Genomic DNA, 18,702 nt, shown 5'->3' with positions numbered 1-18,702 from the left:
GGAGAAATCTGTTTCCTTCTGAACTCTTGGTCAAGGGACATTCACTTGCTTTCATGCAAGTCAACTTTCTTTCTATCCTAATGAGTTCAGCATTGAATTCAGCAAAACATCTCAAGTTTGCCAAAGTTGGAAAAAAATTCAGATTTCTTGCAATCATTTTTAAAACTCTCAACATCCTTTTGATAAATCGACACCTCTCTCACCCTCCAGCAGTCTCTTTTGCTAGCAAATCCATCCCATCAATGAAGTCAAATGTATCATTGTGCACATTCCCTGTGGAAGTAATCAGGTAGGATTGGCTGGGAGCAAGAGCCAGAAGCTGGCTTGAACCTGGGGCCTCTGCTGAACCTTGAGGAGGGCCCAATCCCCCTCCCCAGCTTGAAACATTTTGGGGCTTGAATGTTTGCCCTGGGCCCTGGAGGCCCAGAGCTCCACACACCCTGCCCAGCCCTGTTTAAAGGCTGGGTTCTTCTGGCCGCGCTCCCAGGCTGCAGCACATGATCTCAGCACCTGAGCCAAGAGAAGGATGGGAGCCTACTCCCAAGAACCCACCACACCAGCCCAGCACCTCCTGGGCGGCCAGGAAGACACTCCAGGGAACATCACCATGGGAGAGTCAAGTTGGTGGGGCAGAGAGCCAGAAGCGAGCCCCTCTGCAGCAGGGGCAGTGCAGAGCCTTTCTGGCCCCTGGGCCACAGCTCCCAATCAGCGTGATTGCAATCAGCCAGGGATGTGTGCATTCAACAGAGCAATTGAAAACATGCAATCTGCAAAATGCATGTCAAAAATCACAAACAAGGACAACAGAAACAACAGGGGAAGGGGAGTGTGGGAGAGAGGACTATCGACAGCAGGATTCTTTGAATGGTAAGTAGCAGGCTGTGCTGGCTGTCCTCTGGAACCAGGCTGGGGACTAGCGGCTATGTGTAGGGCCAAAGACCCAAGAACACTGAAAGTGGAGAGGGGGTAGGACCCAAAAGTTCACAGTCAGCCCATCAATCAGTCTCTTCTACTACTAATTTTCCCTCATGTTTTTAAATTTAAATCTCAGCTTCCTTCAAATACCAGTCAATGAACCGTCCAAATTTCCTCCAAATACCCTTGAAAGTGTTGAATTATGCAATTAAGGATGGTATAATACAATAATATGAGAAGAAATGTTGTCATACATATTTTAATGAAGCACACAGACTTGGGAGGAGGAGAGTGAGAGAGAAAGTGATTTCCCAGAGCTGCCTCCGCCCACCTTCTGGTGACAGCTGCATCTTCATTGTTAAAAGCTTGCTATGACACAAATCCCAGAAAGAATGTTCACAGTGGACAGGACCTTGCAGGGTGGAGCTACATAGACTAAGGTCAAGTTGGTTAGCAAATATTTGGAAGGAGGTCAGTTGGCAGGAGGTTCTTTTTTTCATGGATAGATGCACCATTCATTCATTCATTTATGCATTCATTCAAGATATTTCACCAGACTCTGGGTATCATCTTTGCACATGCAGTGGAGTGACCAGTCATCCAGGTTTGTCCCAGACTGTCCCAGTCATAACTCTGAAAGTTTCATAACTCACAAAACCTCACAGCCCCAGCAAATGGGTGCAATTGGTTACTGTAATAGGAAAGTCGTATTTGCCTGGCTAATTTCCCCATATTCAGTAAGCATCAGCTAGTATCTCCCCTGGAAAGCCTTCTATGAGAACGCTAAAACGGGTTTCATATTCCACGACCTTTAGTTGTTCCTGTCATACTCCATTGTGTGTTGTCACCTGCTCATGCCATGTAGCCCTCTCCTCTCACAACTTGGTCATAGCTCTTGGGGGTCAATATCATGGCTTGTTGGTAATTTTATCTCTACTACCTCACAGACCATAGACATTATAGGAGCTCAAAGTTCCATTAGAAAACTGATGATGAAAATTGTAATAATAATTAGTAATAGTAACAGTTTGTTTACATCTTCTATGTGCCCGACATAAAGAGCATAACCTTAAAGGATATATAGGGTTTTGATGGGTAGAGACAGGGAAACGTGCATTCTAGAGAGGGAGCACTGTGTATATGCTGAGTACAGTACTTGATAAACTCTAGATAAATAGAACCTGCTGAATAACAGACATTTAGGAGTATAAGAATAAAAGGTATTTGAGGAGAAGCAATTATAAATTTGGCATGAAAGCAGAGTTGAAATAAGAGGCTACAGAGAAAAAATAGGCTGGCTATGTAGGTGAGGCTCAGTTGTGGATGCTGTGAATATGATAATGAGTTCTCAGCCTTGATGGAAGAGAAAATGAAATTCCAGTACTGGTTTCTGGCTAAAAGAATGGGGAGGTAGAGTGTAGTAAAAGGTTTCTGGGCTTACATTCTTCTATACTTGCGTTTAACTGTGAATTATCACTTGGAAAAGTCACTTACTGTTTCTGGGGTTTGCTGCCCCCCATCTGTAAAACAGGGGTACCAATAACAAACTTTCAGAGTGGCTTCAGATCAGATGTGATCCATGTGAGTCACCCAGCACAGTGAGCTATGAACCGATGGCACCTGTCAGCACCGTTGTTGTTGTGGTTGTTATACATTCAGGAGCTTAAGAAAAATTAATCCAAAAAGCTGTGGGTGAAAAGAGAATTTTCCCCCTTATGAATGGCCACCAGACAAGCTACAACCTGGATCACTTGCTCGGTTACCTTAGAACGAAACACATTTAGAAAGCAGGGCTCTTTCATTTCATGGGTCTCGGGGGCATTTTCACTATTATGGTTATGATTATTCCTTTTGATCTATGGTTCTGTGACCTGAAAACACAATGGACAGTATAATAATCTTTTAAGTCATTTGTCTGTTCTTTCATAAATACTTTTAGGTTGCTTTATTTATTTATTTATTTATTTGAGACAGTGTCTCACTCTGCCACCCAGGTTGGAGTGCAGTGGCATGATCACGGCTCACTGCAGCCTCAACCTCCCTGGACCCAAGTGATCCTCCCACATGAGCAACCCCACCCTAGCCCCAACCCCAAGTACCTGGGACTACAGGCATGTGCCACCAAGCCCAGATAATTTTTGTAGTTTTTTTCTTTCTTTGGTATTGATGAGATTTCACCATGTTGCCCAGGCTGGTCTTGAGCCTCTGGGCTCAAGTGATCTTCCTGCCTCCGTCTCTCAAAGTGCTGGGACCAAAGGCATCAGCCGCCACACTTGGCCCTAAGTTGCTTTTGTTTCTGCTTCTCTCATACAGGCTTGCTTCTCCTACACTAGAGGCCAAATGGTTTGAAGCTTAAGGCCACACTTTTATTTCTTCAGTTTGTTCACAGTACCTGGTATGGATGTTGTATACTCAGTGCTCACTCCCTGCAAATTAATGTTCACATCAGGGCACTCAAATCCCCCACCATCTGGTCCCATTTTTTTCAACTTGATATCCATGCTCCAGACACATGGATCTATTTGATGTCCCCTAAGATCACTGTGCACCTTGAAGTTCTGAGGTATTGAATCCATCTTCTGTTCCCCGAGCATCAGAAGGAACAAGTCGTGTTCATGATTTAGCAGGTAGACTGTGGCCATGGCTGCTTGTTCAGGAGACGGTGTGGCTTGTGAATTTGGAGTCACACCACCAGGGCTCATCTCTCTAAACCACGCATTTCTCTTTGGTAACATTGGGAGAATAACAATGCCTCTTTATTGTTATAGTTGTGGAAGGTACCATGTTAGCATTATACATAAAGATGTCTTAGAAACTGAAGATAACTATAGCTGAAATTTATTAATACACAATGTGAGAAAATAAAACATACCCAAGAGTTGGCTTTTGGCTCCAGTACTACCACTTATAGCTGGGAATCATGAATAAGTCACTTTGCTATTTTAGATTTCAATTAATCACCCATAAAGTGAGAGTAACAGCAACTGCCCTGCCAACTCTTCAGGGCTGTTAGGATTATAAGGGAGATGCTGTAGGCAAAATTGCTTGATAAGCTACACAGTGCTATACAAAAGTAAGGGTGTGAGCTGTTAAGCCAGCAGCCTCTGGAGCAGATGGACTCATGGAACCCCAGGTCCAGTAGGTGAAGGCAGAGTGACCTAGGGCAAGTTCTTGCGTCTCTCTGTGCCTTCTTTCCATTTCCAAAATGGATATGGCAATAAAAACTACCTTGCAGAGTTGTTAGGCAGATCATATGTGTTAATACATATAAAGTGCTCAAGCCAGTGCTGAATACAAAATAATTAGGTAAATGAGTTATGTCGGTATTATATTATTATTATATATTAATTATTATTGTCAGTATTATTATTATAATTATTATTATAATACTGACAATAATAATTAAATGTATTATTATTGTCAGTATTATAATAAGCAGTATTGCTCTCCCTGTGTCCCCAGATCGTCACCAGATCTGGGTGTGTTCTGTGTCCTAAAGTTACCATGCCCATGTCTGTCTCTGCAGCCACTGAATAAGGTGACATTTGTCTTAGCTGTTCTCATTCCTCATCTTGTCTTCTCTCGCTCTGGTATCCTCAGATTCCCTGTTGTCCTGAGAAATGCAACCCAGATAAGTCATTTTACACTGAACACGACTCCTTTATGCTGGGAGATAGCACCAACTCCAGTAATTTATTAGTTCATATCTTTACATTGCCTTTGAGAGTGAAGCCTCTGGTCTAGATATGAACATGTCCCAGATTCAGTGGGGTTTGAATATTATACAATTCTGAGGTGCTCTTTAAGAAAAGAATATGCAATTAGAAATATAAAATTAGGAGTTGATGTGAATATTTAATTAAAATGAGAAATCACAAGTAATAATTTTTAAAAGCTAAAATGTACCCACAGACATCAGAAACTCCAGGAAAATAATATTGTTATTAAATGTCTCCCCAATGCACTTCTGTAACATTTTCCTATATTCTCAGCTATGTACTTTTTATCGCATCTTCAAATGCAAAGAATTTTATGTTACCGTTTCCTGTAGAAAGAATAGAAAGTAATTCAGTATATACTCTAGCACAGTTGACTATTTTTTTTTAATTGATAGCCCAAGATAGTTTCTTTCAGATTCCCAAATCATGATTGGTAATGTTATAGAAATTCTTAGAATTTTGGTCTGGAAAATCATTGGCTTTCTTTCAAGGTCTATGATACTGGTAGACTTTCCACAGACTAGTTTCAAATTTCCTCCTCTCTTCACATATCCTCAGTACTGGACCACAGGAGACATGCTCACATTGGACCCTGTGACTTCTGGGAGATATTTGTGTCTGCATTGTAGGCAGCAGACACATGTCTGAAAGCCATCTCTACATCAGAACAGCTAGCAAGAATGTAATATGCATAGACATGATGTGTGGTACATAAAGTATATTTGACTAATGAAACTCAGTGCATCCCAATGCAAATTTCTCTCAGGTGACTCCCAGAAATCCTTTTTGCCGTTGTAATGCCACCTGCAATATGATGAGTGTTATGTCAGGTTGAAAGTAATGGAAGCCCTGATTGATTGCAGTTAAAATGTCTCACTTCAGTACAGGTTACAAAATACGACCAGGTGACTATCTTCTTAGTGCCTCTTCTGCAATCTTGCAAGCAGAAAGTACAAGTGAGAGGCCCTGTTTCTCTTAGCTTTTTTGGCACCAAACCATCCCAAAACATAAGCAGGTAAGGCCTTCCTAGATGTTTCAACTTCAGAGGAGCACCCAGCTGAACTCAGCCATGGAAAGGACTCCAGCTGTCACCATGTGGAGCAGCGTGAGGCCATCCCTGCTGAGCCTAGCACAGCTTACAAAATCTTAAAGTAAATACTTGTTGTTGTTTTAAGCCACTGAGTTTTGGGAAGATTTTCTGCCCAGCAATAGATAATGAAACAATAGACAACGAATTTTTACTTAGGTGTGTGATGCTGTCATGACAAAATATCACATGTCATGTGGTATTTTCTTTGGGATCATGTGGCATGTTAGGGGGTGCTATGGTCTGGATATGGTTTATTTGTCCCTACCACGCCTCATGTTGACATTTGATTTCCAGTGTTAGAGGTGGGGCTGGGTAGGAGGTGTTTGGTTCATAGGGGTGGGTGCCCCGTGAATGACCTGGTGTCATTCTCCTGGTAGTGAGTGAGTTCTCATCATTAGTTTCTGCGAGAACTTGTTGTTAGAAAGAGCCTGGCACCTCCCCCAACCCTTGCTGCTTCTGTGGCCATGCAATCTCTGCACACACCAGCTCCCTTTCACCTTCTACCGTGAGTGGAAGCAGCCTGCGCCTCTCAGCAGAAGCAGATGCTGGGCCCGTGCTTCTTGTATATCCTGCAGAACCATGAGTCAAAATAAGCCCTTTTTCTTTATAAATTACCCAGCCTCAGATATTCCTCTATAGCAACAGAAAAAGGCTAAGACTAAGAGTAAAGGAGAGGCCTGGAGAATGGTGAGGTAAGTGAATACATTGTGAACTGGTTAAGGCCGGGGAAAATTGAAAATGCCAAGTGGCTTCTCTTAATAGTATTTGTTGAGGCATTGCAAAGGAGAGAGGAGCCAAAGAATTAACCAGTTTCCAAGAAAAATGTAGAGAAAATAAAAGGGCCCCCAGCATAGTTTTCCAGGTGCCAAAGATTCGTAAAATATGGGCCTTCGAGTAAAGATCAAATCAAGGCTGTGGCTGAAGGACACCTTCTTAAGAATTCTAGAAGACTGAAGTCAATGCTTCCTAGACCTTCCAAGTCAGACAAAAGAACTCCTGGAATCATAAGGAGGTTGCTTTACACACACAAAGTTGTGGGAGGTTAGTTGCTGAAAGAATTATGCTAGGGCATGGAGCACAGAGCGAACCTCAGTGAGGTCAATGGATGGCACACGTTATTTTAAAGAGAATTGTCCTGATGAGAGAACTACCATTGAATAAAGGAATAAGGAAGTTCAAAGTGAAAAGAAGCATTTGAGTCCCAGGTTTTCAATGGGAAAAAAAAAAGCAAGCTGAGAAAGTTATTCAGCTGCAAACATGGGCCGTTTCTTATGAAAAAGGAAGAATGAATCTGAGGGCATAGCAAAGAGCCCAGAAGGGGGAATCAACCAAAAGTGGAAAATAACAGTCAAAGCAAAAGTGGGAAGAGATACTGTTTGGAGCCAAGGGGAGAGCTGCAGCCATGGAGGAAGGTCTGCCTGCAGATACCTGGCTTGAATCAAGAACCTCACAGAGGCAGAGCTGGATGCTCTTCGCAGAAAATTCTCTGCTCCCAGAAAGGCTTAATGCACAGTGAATGAGGGCCTTGCTCGATTTTAGAATTGTTATGGGACAGTAACTGTGATGCACTTCCTGGGCTTCGCCTTTTTATATCCCAGTGTTTATTGCAAATATCCTGTGCTTATATCAGCATTATATCATAATTATATGTTGGATATAGTGGGGTTTACCTTGTATTTCAGCTCACAGTTCTTTAGCCCAAGAGGTGCCACAGCCACATCTCAGCCCAATACAGATGAATGAACTTTGGTTTGATGTCACAATGGGATGAAAATTTTGGATGTCTTGAAAAGAGGCAAAATATATTTTCCACATAAGAAGGGCATGAATTGCTATAGTGAGAAGGCAGACTGTGGTGAATTGGCCGGATAGAGGCTTCCAAGAATTCCTCCCACCCTGTATGTGCATGCTACCCTTGCCATCATGAAGTGGAATCTCTATCCCTTTTTCTTGAATCTGAGCTGGGCTGCAAGTTTCTCTGGCCAATACAGTGAGGCAGAGGCAATGCTGTGTCAGGTCCTGACCTAGGTCTTTTGAGGCCTGACAGCTTTTGCTTTTGTCCTTCTGGAAGCCAGCCACCATAAAAAGAAGTTCAGGCCAGTGAATGAAATGACACAAGATCTTGTGCAGAGACCAGGATTCTGTGCCAGAGAACTGAGAATCCTAAATGCATGAGTGTGGCTGGCTTGTATGTTTCAGACCCAGCTGAGCTCCAAGCTGAATGCAGCTGTGTGAGTGACTCCAGCTGACACCACGAAAAGCAGAAGGACCACCCGGCCAACCTACAGAAACACAACAAATTGTAAGTCATTCTTGTTTGAACCCCCAAGTTTTGGGGTGGACTATCATGAAGCGAGACATAATGGGAAGAACCCCGAAGCTTGAGTTTTCTTTGCTTCGTGGTGAATCCCCCCACTGTAGGTATAGAGTCTGGGCAGGAAGGCACTGGCTTTTTCACCTGCAGCCCTGTGAAGAAGGACCAGAGCACAGGCTCTGCTCTGTGCCAGGGAAAGTAGACCCCACCAACAACTCTATCACCTCCCTTGCTGGCTGGTTCTAGTTGAACTTGGCAAATGCCTGACAAAGAAAGGGGTCTTCTTCCCCGTTCCATCCCTGCTCCAGGGCGGCGCCTGGCAGTGTTTGAGCCTTCCAAGCCAGAGATCAAGCAGGCAGACCTTCCTCCAGGGCTCCAGCCCTGCCCTCCGCTCCAAAACGTTATCTCTTCCCCCTTTTTCTTTACACCTAGATGTGGCAAGGGCTTTCCTGTTTGCAAACCACTGAGTGTCTCCACATTCCTTTTAGGTTTTTTTTTTTTACCCTACCTGTAACCTCTGTAAACTGTCTCCTCAATATCATATCTTCACTGGAATGAAATGAAATTCTGTTTTCTACTGTTAGCCTGGCTAATATACTCACCTATCCTTGTCTCTAAATTCTGAATCTTAACCAGTAGAAACAAAGAATGATAATGGAACAGGAAGTCATGGCTACTGGATTTCAGTTGGGGGTTTCTAATTTACCAGCTTGGTAACCTTGAATCAATCAATTAGCTTATTTGAGTCATAATTTCCTTTGCTGAAACCGGGAATAATAACAACCTACTTTACAGGCTTACGTTTGGGGCATCCAGCATTCATGAAGCCCTGGATCCTGAATACAGAACTTATTAGATACTATATTTATATACCTAAGGGGGCTGAGTTAGAGGTCTTTACCTTCTCCAGAGTTTGGCAAGAATCAAAACACGAAAGCTATAACAAGAATTTAAAATAAAGAAAAGTATGCTTTGAACTGAAAAAAGACTGACCACCCTTCTGGCAGATTTCCAGGGGCCCTGGGATGGCAGCATAGGCATCGGAAGAGGATGTCTGACAGGCCCTCCTGGTGGTGGAGCGGGGATCAGACAGCAGCAGGAACACTGTTTTTTTGCTGGGGTTTCAAATTGGTGAGCAAGTAGGTGCGCATCGTTGCTGAATAAAGAACTGATGGCATTACAAAGAGTAAATAGGATAATATGTTATCAAAAGATCTTCTCTTTGTAATCAGACGGCTGCTCCGGCTGTTCCTGGGCATTATGCATTATTTATGGCCCGTCCAGGGCTGGCATCCCGCTATTCGTCTGCTTCCTGAGAGGGACGGTAGGAAAAAGAATCTTTAACACAGCAATTTTGAGCAAGACTAAATGAGAGAGAAATGAGCAGATCCAGGAGAAAGAAAAGCTGAAGAAGAATGTGGTTAGAAAGGAAAAAAAGGAAAGGAAGACAGTGACAGGCTGCTGGGGTGATGGGAGTTGTTCAACTTGACCACAAGAGAACCCAGTGCCTTAGAAAACTTGCTCTAAATTCCAATGGATCCAAAAGGCAGAATCGTGTGGATATCAGTTATTTCTGCTTATTTCTGACCAGAAAAACTAAATCTGGGAATCAATTTCTGCCAGACTCCAAACATTTCGTAAGAGGAAAAGAGATAAATTGGCAGTTGGCTTCGGGAACCTGAGCTAGAGAAGACTGAGCTGAGTGACCAAGCAGAACCATGAATCTATATCCTTGTACAACGTGGCGTCCTGCATGCCATATGGAACCGCGACTTCAGGGCCTTTCTGGTAGCATGAATCAGCAAAGCTACAGCCACCCCCATTTCCACTTCTAGCACTCAACTCCCTGCCAAGTTCTGGAGGCAATAGAGTCCCATGTTTGTCTTCTTTTCTGAACACCCACAGTAATGCTGCTATTATCATTATCATCATCATCAAACACTAAATCCTTGCCAAGTGTTCTTCATTCTGTATTCTGTGTCAGGGAACTAATATCAACTGAGTGTCCAGTAAATGGCGGTTCCTCTGCTTGGTATTTAAATTGTGTTATCTAAATTGAGCCTTAAAACAACGCTATCAGATGTTACAATCCTCATTTTACAGAGGCTATAGCATGCTCAAAGAAATAATTTGCCCAAGGTCACATTCATCATAGGTAAAGTGTGGGCTGCAAACCATGCCTAGGATCTCTGAGAAATGAAGACCAATATCTTCCTTTTGTTACTCACAGTCATGCCCTTGAGGCCGCATTCAACACTGGAGGTAACCAGTCAAGAAAAGAACAATACCCATTTCAGCACTGGCACGTGACATACATAGACTAGATTAACTCCCAGTTTCCCATTCAGGATGCTTGGAGAATAGTCTAATCTTTCCTCGTATCAATGCCCTGTCTGCAGGGGATGTTGGATCAAAAGTTGACTTACTGCTAATTTACCACTTATTCTCAACTGCAACATAAATCTTCATTTCTTTTTGGAATGAATGGTCCTGCCACACATCCTCAGAAATAGACATGCCTTGGTGCCCAAAGGCCAATGCTTAGCTCTCTTCAGGGGCTCTGGGATATTGCAATTTTATGTTTGTCTTTTGACCTCACCTCAAACATTCACTTGGAGTTGTTGAGATTAGATTGGATGGGGAGTCCCACCCCCCACACACACTTGCAAAATAAACTGTACAAAATTCCTGATGTGGTAGCTGGCACAGAAGGGCCTCTCTCGCATCCCTGTTGCCTTCCTTTGGAACTGATCCCAAATTCCCCCTGCCCCACCAGGTGCTCATGTCACAGCCTTCATCCTTCATCCTTCCTCCCAGCCTTGTGTCAAGAGGACCACAGATTTGCATTTTACTTGGGGAAGGTATGTGTCTCTTGGCCTGATGCCCTGGTGGTTGTGGGTCAGATGCATCTCTGGGGTTGGGTAAAGTTCTGGTACCAACTGAGAATTTCAAATAAGGGCCGAATTGACACATGGTTATTGGGCATTGAATACTGGAGGCTCTATGCTAGTTGCTTTAGAGATATTATTTAATACTTTCCACAACTGTCTGAGGCAGGAATCAGCAGTCCCCTCCTCCCACTCCATTTTTCAAGTTTAAGATCTTCAGATATTTATCCAAGGCAAGAAGGGGTTTGGTGGAATTTTCCATTCAGATCTCTCTGATTTCAATGCTTATGTTCCATTTCTGTTTGACCATCATAATTCCTATACTTTTGAATTCTCAGGGTGTGGCCCACTTTCTGCAACATAGAAGATGCTTAGGAGGTATTCATTGCATGAATGAGGAGTGAATAAAGAAATAGCATGCAAAAAAAAAAAAATAGTGTCTTTAGGACTTCAGACCCAGACTGAAAGAGGAGGGGGAGTCAGTGACGTGACTCGGCTGACTCTCATTGCTCCTGGGAAAGGAGCAGAGTCCACATAAAAATAAGAGGGTCTCAGGTGTCCACCTCAGTCTCCTGTGGATGGCCATCTGATGACTCATAAGGCTCAAATGCATCAGCCTCTCTTCACTTCTGCCCCCTGCCTCAGCCCCCTCAGCTGTCTTAACCAAGAACTCAGTGTGCTGCCCGAGGCAGAGCTGTGTCCTCCTCCAGCTAAAGCTGGGTGCCTCCAAAACCCTTAACTGGCACATTCAAAGGACAGGACCATTTGCCTTCTCTAATAATTGCATTGGAAAAGGAAAATCAACTCTTGGGGATGTGCCAGTTTTGTATCTTTTACTGGCATCCTGATAGTCTCACCTTTAAATTGAAAAACCTTTCTTTAGTCTATCTCTCTTTTTTTAATACAAAATTTACCAATAAAAGGAATTCAGTAAAAGATTTCTGGCATAAAGCGATTGCCATTTGTGTAGAGATGGGACGCTTACCATAATGCAGGCAGAAAATTAGCCTGTAATCACTGCTTTCTTTTGGATCTGCTTTAGATGTATTTAAGCCCAGGAGAGTCCTCCAGTGAGTGTGCCCCCTGGGATTCAGTCCCTCCTCCTGCTTATTACCTTTGGTTTTGTTGTCTCCAACAAGGAAAATTAGGGGCCGTGGCCATTGAGATGTTTGTGTTCAGGCAGTGAGATGCTCACACACACAAAAATGATAGTCACTGCATCTGATTATGGGTGATTTAATGGCATGAATTATCTTGCAGGTTTGTGGAGGCAACGTCAAAGCCAGCAGTGCCACGCAGACGTCTTCCTTGTCCTGCCTCTACCTGGAGTTTAACTGCCAAGCACAGAAGACAGGCTCTGCTTTCCCTACTGCCCTTTTGTTGGGTCCAAAGAAAGGGCCTAGGCAGGGGCAGAGGCCAGCAGCCAGCTGAGGCTTTCATGCAGGCTGAAATGCAGCAGAGGCACAGTGGCTCTGCTTTGCTGCCGGTTTCTCACTCTCACAACAAAGAACTCAAAGTCACTGAGTGTTAGAGAATCTTCCAGATGAGCCTGGCAAAAGAAGCTGGAGAAGAGCCCTGTAGCTTTCACTGAATTCCCGCCTCTCCTTAAGAACTTAATTTTCGCTTTCAGTATCTCTCCTTCTTCCTTCCCCTTCCCTTTTATTATAAAATTCAGACTCCTACTGTGAGCGGAGCTGCTTCTTATTAACTTCATGACAAGTGAGTAAGTCGCTCTATGGCACTAAGCCTCAGTTTGCACATTTACAAATGGGTTTGTAATGTCCACTCTTGAGACTTGATGTGAGGACTGAAACAAATGTGTGACCCTGCTGAGAGTCTTTGTAGAGGTACCTCACCACAGAGAGCATGGGACTTCTTGGTCTCTAACAATTCTCAACACACTCTGCTTTTTAAAATTCATTAGGAAAGTTAGAACTGCAGAATGTGTTTCCACTACTAAGGTCAAGGAGGAGGCAAAGCCACCCTCCCTGTTTGAGCTTCTCTTGAAGCTTTGACTTCAGCTTTCCAGCTAAACATGGAAACTCAGGTCATCCCAGAATCCCATACGACCCAGTGTCAGTGGCAAGGGAGTTTCCATGAAAAGGAAAACACTTTACCAACCTGATGCAATTAAAACTAATGCCAGTGTTTACTTGTAGCCCTCTAAGAATATTAAAAGAGATCTGCTTGATAACTATCAGCTAGACTTTTTAAAATTAACTTTCCCCCGCTTATGCTTTTTCTCTCACTCACAACACAGCTGCCTGAAGCTTCCTTTTTGCCAGGACCCATGCTAGACTCCCCCACACAAATCACACCCATAGCAAATTTCACTTTCTCTTTCTCCTTTGCTCTGTTTCTGCCTTTTCTTCTCTTCCATGAGTCTCTACCCTCATCTCCTTTACTCTAGTTCTGTCTCTGTCCATGCACTGCCCCAAATCTGCATCATAAAAGATTATCACAGGAGATTAGCTTTTGGCAAAGGTAGAAATCTCTTTTGGAGGTTAAAGGGAGTACAAGCAAAGGAGAAACAGTGGACAAAAATAGCAGTTTCTTTGTCAATCAAGGCAGCGTGCAAGCCTGTGAAGATTCACGTTGATGATTCTTGTGGCCATCAGATACGATGGGGGACACATCCCAGAGTGGTTAAAGATTCTATTCCAGCTCACCCAGGGAGTGTATAGAAAAACGAACACCAGGGCCAAACAGGTAAAAGCAAGATGATGTCACGCTTTTGTCAATCTGTTGAATAAAAACCTGAAACAATTTTTGCCCATGAATATGCATCATGTGTATGTCTCAGCTCTCATCAGCAGGGCTCAGCAGATGGCCGGTATGTGTTGAGATCTGCTATACACTATACCTGAAGATTGAGATGGGCGGGGGAATCAAGAGCTGGACAGAAGCTGTCAGAATGCAGAACACATTGTCTGGGGGGGAGTGGCAACTCTCCATTACCCTTGGTCCTGAGGCCAAAGGCCATGATCTTACAGAATATAAAAGGTAGCTCTAATGAGTAAGACATGAAAAGGGGCTTGACCATTAGTGGTCATTAATGCTCCCATTCCCAGGGCCATTAACCTTGGGTCCTCTGGCCCAGTTCCAACTAGGTTAATTATATACCGCCTTCTCAAATTCCCTCCTGCCCTGACAACTGTATTCAGCATGGTTTAAGAAATGTTAGTGGCATCTGTCTTAATTATCAACCTGAGGATGAGGCCCTCATCATTGGTTCCCATGTATGAGCATTTTCATTATGAGTAGGAGGACTAGTGGGAACTTACACGGTACATGAAGGCAGTGTCGTCTTCACCAGGCCTGTTCCTAAATGTGTCCCAGAGAAGCAAATAAGGCTTTGTTTCCCCCTAAGATGGGGCTGTACGGCTACACTTCAAAAGCAGAGATTGTACTGTTAACAAAGCAGAGCTCATAGAGATGGTAAGGGGATGCCAAGAGGACCAAAGGGAGCGTAGTTGCTAGAAAGCACTGGCTGTGTGGCTGCCTATGCTGACCTACGGTGCTTCCCTGCAACAGACCCCTGCAACCACGCAGCTCCCTCAGCTCTTTCTACTGTTATGAGAAGGCTGGGTAATACTTGGAAGCTTAAGGCTTAATGCGGCTCACGTCTGCCATTGCTGGCCGCATCAGACACTGCCCCTGACATCAAACACATCTGAAGTTCCCCCCTTCTCCTCCACCACCCAGCACCCTCCACCCTTCACAGGCCTTGCATCTTCCCAAACTGGGGCCAGTCCTATGACTCACCTTCTCCAAGCCTTTGCCCAGAAAGCCGAGCACAACTAGAAACACAATTCATGTGACTGTGGAGATGGGAGCCATACATATTCAATGTTTCCATGTCCAGGGGATCTGCTAGGACTCTTCCAAGTCCGTTTGGTATCGTTGGCTAATTCAGTCTCTACTTCTCTTAACCTTCAGTATTCCGCTAAATATTTACCTCAAGCCCATATTCTTACAAGACAACCTTTTCTCCCACTCCTCTAAGGAAATTGAAGCTATCAGGTGTGCTCTACTCAAATTTCCACCCACAGTCCATCAGTATCAAATTCTGTATATCAATGTCCATTTCTACACTCTGTTGTTTTCTCCATTAAAGCATGGTTTTACATGCTGTCATCTGACTAGAAGTACACTTCCTAGCACCCTCCCCCTTCTGCCCCACTGTGCCCAATGTATTCATCTGTACATTGCCATTAATTTGGAAAACCCCCACCCAATTCCCTCCTCAATTTTCAAAGGCCACAATATTTTTCAGTCCACATTTTGCACTGACAGATTATATTACATCTGCATCAAGCCAGGATGTAAAGTAAAAAGAAGCTTCAAGGGATGGAAAGAAATGAGTTTCTCCCACTCCCAGACTGAAGAAACGGAGACAGAGCTCTCCACTCTTCCTGGAAGACCACAGTTGCTGCCCACACTGTCCTTACTCAGGAATGGCTAGATGCCCTTCCTGACTCTTTCCCCAGGTTTTCTGTTTTGGAAGCTCACTGCTATTTCCCACAATCTGCTCTATAGGAATCCCTTTTATCATACTGCTTTTATTTTAAACCACCCCTATTTTAGAAACTGCTGGAGCTTAGAAACCAATTTTCATGCTTATTCCAAAGCATTTGTGGCATTTAGGGAAGTTGTACACAAGCTGCATGTGAGTTTCATCATGGGAGACCCAAACTCAGTTTGCTCAGAGGGAGGAAGTCAGGGTAGAGGTGGGGGGTCTATATGATGTCTTCATTGGTGAAAATGCGAAGTATCAAGTGACAGCTATTGGTGAGTAGAAGAAAGGTGGTACCCTGGTATCCAAACAAAGTCACTTTAAGGAGCAGACAGAGTTGTCCTTCAGTGGCGTAAGGCATTGTGCCAGTACATTAACGCACCCTACTTGATGTTACCCTTGCAAACATTCCCAATAAACCCCACTCTCTCTTGCTCCTACCCGGTTCCAAGGCCAGGAGTAGGTTGAAACACTTGAGTCAGTGCAAAAATTTAAGAGAGTGAAAAAAAAACATAATCAAGATAAACAATAATTGAATGCAGCATTTATTTTAACAATGAAATCAATGCAAAAGCCCATGATGAATGACATATCAAAAGTTTCAATAAAGCTAGGATCAGTATAGTACCAGGTCAAGCCATAATAGAGCCACAGGCAAAAGGAAAAATCAGTAATACTGATCCTGCCTCTGTTTTAAATTTTGATATTTTGTTAATAGTTTTTTTAACATTGGTTTTGATTTAAAAAAAAAAATATTTTGTCAAAATGTTGCTAATATTTCTTCCCGAACTTTCACGCCTGCTTCAATTCGGCATGCAGCTGGGCAACTGACTTACTTTTGGTACTAACTGCTATTCCCTCCCACAGTTGCGTATCACCTGCACCTTTACCTCGCAATGACCTTGGGATCACTCCCTTTCTTCCATTCTTAATGCCACAGCCAGATCATTTCCCCATCAGCCTTTTCTTACATTAATTGAACAGTTCTCTGTTTGGTCTGCAGATTTCCAGAACCACTCTTTTCCTGGAATATTGTAGATCCCACTTTTCTGGCTGTTCCAGAGCCATGTGGTGCTCCCTAGGGCCCAAGGTGACAAGTTCCAAACTTGAGTCTGGCTGCAGCCTCCTTTCTCTTTGTTCCGCCGTAGGCAAACCTTAGTTCGCCTCTGCAATCTCCTTTCTGCGATTCCTTCTTCCAGGCTCCCCAAATAACCCATCTGCTCTCATGTTGTGAGGCATCCCAGCTGCTCTCTAACAGTTCTTTGAACGTCTCGTGTTCTCTCTTACCCTTCTCACCTTTTATACATGTGGTTCTGTGTGTCTGGAATATTCTCTTCTCTTCCTTCTGTCCACAAAACCTGCCCTTTGTGGAGACTTCTATTAGCACGTTTTCCATTGCATTATAATTGCCTGTTGGGATATTTTTCTCATTCACCAAGCCCTAAAATGCTTCACAAGGGCAGAGAGAATGCCTCTAATTCATCTCTATATAAAAGGCATATAGCAGGTGCTCAAAACAAGTTTGGTGGTTATTTAAATGAATTATGAATAATTGGATAATCGAGTCATCATGGTCAGAATTGCATAAACCAGGCTTTATTAAGCCCCTGGCTTTGCAAGGTGGTGTGCAGGACACTAGGCATCAGTGCCGCCCTGGGCGAATGAGTGTTCACCAAGCTCCTCAAACCCTGGAGCTGCTTGGAATCCACATGCTATTTCCAACACCCGACACAGGCATGGGGCAGGACCACATAAAGAGCCGGACTGGATTGAAACATAGGTGCTGGGCTATGTGGAAAAGTACTTTGTGGCTTTCACTGAGCTAAGATGCCTAGCTTCAATTTTAAAACAACTTCATTGGACAAAACTAGACATCTTTGAAATTTAACCATTCCTGGGTGGGAATATCAGAGTGGCGAGTCTCTTCCTGTAGAGCTGTGTGTTGTAGAAATTCAATGGAAAAATTATTTTTAACAATTACAACCGTGATCAGAGTCTCTCATTTGGATTATGTGCTTGGAATAACCACAGAGACTACTAATCCATCTGAAGCTTGCCTTCATTTGTTTAGCAACTTAGTTGCTAAATACTCCTACCCTCAGGCAGGTTCGCCAGACGCCATACAAGAGGCTCCTAGTCATGCGGAGGAGGCAGATAAAAACCTAGCTGAGCCGGTCGCGGTGGTTCATGCCTGTAATCCCAGCACTTTGGGAGGCCGAGGCAGGCGGATCACGTGGTCAAGAGATTGAGACTATCCTGGCCAACATGGTGAAACCCCATCTCTACTAAAAATACAAAAAAATTAGCTGGGTGTGGTGGTGCACGCATGTAGTCTCAGCTACTTGGGAGGCTGAGGCAGGAGAATTGCTTGAACCCGGGAGGCGGAGGTTACAGTGAGCCAAGGTTGCACCACTGCACTCCAGCCTGACTCTGTCTCAAAAAAAAAAAAAAAAAAAAAACCTAGCTGAATGTGGAATTATACTACAACGTAATAACCACTATGACAGAAATATGCACATGGTACCCTGGTATGCTACCTGTGTCTTAGGCAAGGTATCCAGAAATGCTCCCCAGAAGAGTTAATTCCTGATGTGTGCCCTGTAGGGGTTAATTCCTAAATTTGAATAGCCAAGTAACAAGGAGAAGGGCAAAATAATCTAGGCAATGAAAGCATAATATGCAAATTTTTTGAGTGCAAAAACAAGATAAAGGAAGTTTCCATGCTGGAGACTAAGAGGCTGAAAGGTTAGGTGTAGGAAGAAATGAAACGTGAATGGCAGATACTGGCTGGGTCATGAAAAGTCAAAATACTTGCCCTGAAAGATGATTTTACAAAGGGGAGTGATCTGATTGAATTTGTTTCTTTAGGAAGAATTCTGTGAAAGCAGTGAGAGAAGAGATAAGTGGAGGCAGAAAAGTCAGTTTTGGGTCTCTACTGCAGTGTGGGCCAAGAAGTTGTTGTGTCTAACCCAAGGGAATGCAAGGAAGGTAGAGAGCAGGTTCCACTGGTCCTAAGGAGCTACAATTGTCAGCACCTGGTGGCCAGCTAAACATTGTAAGTAAGGATAGGGAAGGAATGTAGTGTGACCCACAGGCTATAAAGTTGAACTTCTGATGGATGAGGAGCAGGATGGCGAGCAGGGAGTAGAGGTGATATGTGCAGCTTTTATCACATGCATTTTAGGTACTTTTGATACATCTGGGAAGAGATATCTAGAAAACATACCTATTTGGGAATAGTATTTGGAGAATCATCAGCA

The 18,702-nt window shown here is 43.6% G+C and overlaps 1 protein-coding gene and 1 long non-coding RNA gene across 15 annotated transcripts in view; one reads left to right on the top strand and one right to left on the bottom strand.

Annotated features, from left to right (window-relative positions):
• Positions 1–18,702, bottom strand: part of NTM (neurotrimin) — a 974,035-nt gene that overhangs the window by 853,631 nt on the left and 101,702 nt on the right. The gene's annotated exons all lie outside the window — the stretch shown is intronic.
• LOC118145589 (uncharacterized) lies at positions 7,922–17,896 on the top strand. Its single transcript, XR_004730867.3, has 3 exons — positions 7,922–8,026; positions 10,815–10,899; positions 12,187–17,896. It is a non-coding gene; the product is annotated as an uncharacterized LOC118145589 (long non-coding RNA).

The sequence above is a fragment of the Callithrix jacchus genome, chromosome 10, assembly GCF_049354715.1.
Source record: "Callithrix jacchus isolate 240 chromosome 10, calJac240_pri, whole genome shotgun sequence".
Taxonomy (NCBI): Eukaryota; Metazoa; Chordata; class Mammalia; order Primates; family Cebidae; genus Callithrix; species Callithrix jacchus.
This window is presented reverse-complemented; position numbering and strand designations above follow the sequence as displayed.